Below are 1,213 nucleotides of genomic sequence, written 5' to 3'. Positions count from 1 at the left end.
CTGTAGTTCCCCCAGCGCGTCGCGGCTGCCCATAGCGCGGAGCCAGCGGCGCCCTTCCCGCTCCCGCCCGAGCTGTGTGTGTGCTTGGGAAGGCGGGGAGCGGGGGGTGCCGCTTCTGCCTGCTCCGCTCCAGCCACCCGTGCTTGTGCGGACCGAACCGGGCCGCGCCGCCGCGCGGGGGAAGGCAGGTTGGATCGATGAGCCGAGACCAACCGTGTGAGGTTCAACAATACCAACTACTGGGTTCTGCACTTTGGGTCACACCAACCCCTGCAGCACTGCAGGCTGGGGCAGAGTGGCTGGAGAGGTGCTCAGCCGAAAAGGTCCTGGCGGTGCTGGTCAAGAGCAGCTAAACCTGAGCCAGCGTGTGCCCAGGTGGCCAAGAAGGCCAATGGCACCCTGGCCTGTATCAGGAATAGTGTGGCCAGCAGGACCAGGGCAGTCCCCCTGTATTGTCCCCCTGTATTCAGCACTGGTGAAACTGCACTTGCATGCTGTGTCCCGTTCTGGGCCCCTCAGTTCAGAAGGACATTGAGGTGCTGGAGTGTGTCCAGAGAAAGACAACGATGCTGATGAAGGGTGTGGATCGCATGTCCTGTGAGGAGTGGCTGAGGGAGCTGAGGGTGTTTAGCCTGCAGAAAAGGAGGCTCAGGGGTGTCTCTATCTCTCTCTACAACAACCTGAAAGGAGGGTGTAGCCAGGTGGGGATCGGCCTTTTCTCCCAGGCAACTAGCAATAGGATGAGAGTACAAAACCTTAACTTCCACCAAGAGAGGTTTAGCTTGGACATGAGGAGGAATTTCTTCACGGAAGGGGTGATTAGGTATTGGAATGTGATACCCAGGGAGGTGGTGGAGTCACGATCCCTGGAGGTGTTTAAAGACAGACTGGACGTGGCACTGAGTACCGTGCTCTACCTTACAGGGTGGTGTCCGGTCATAGGCTGGAGTCGGCGATCCCGGAGCTCTTTTCCAACCCAACTGATTTTGGGACTCTGACTCCCTCCAGCCTCCAGCGCGGGAGGGAAGGGGGAGTGCGTGTGTGTCCGTGTGTGTGTGTCCGTGTGTCTCTGTGGGACGACCCCGCGGCGCGCGGGCGCATGCGCGCAGGGAAAGTGGGGGCGCGCGCCGCCGTCGTGCCCGCGCAGGGGGCGGTGCTGCCGGGGCGGGGAGGGCGCGGGGCCGCGCTCGGGGGCGCGCAGCGGCAGCGCCCG

This window comes from Lichenostomus cassidix, chromosome 2 (genome assembly GCF_008360975.1).
Source record: "Lichenostomus cassidix isolate B80296 chromosome 2, HeHo_3.0, whole genome shotgun sequence".
NCBI classification, from domain to species: Eukaryota; Metazoa; Chordata; class Aves; order Passeriformes; family Meliphagidae; genus Lichenostomus; species Lichenostomus cassidix.
The sequence above is the reverse complement of the archived record's forward strand: the minus strand, read 5'-3'. Positions refer to the sequence as shown.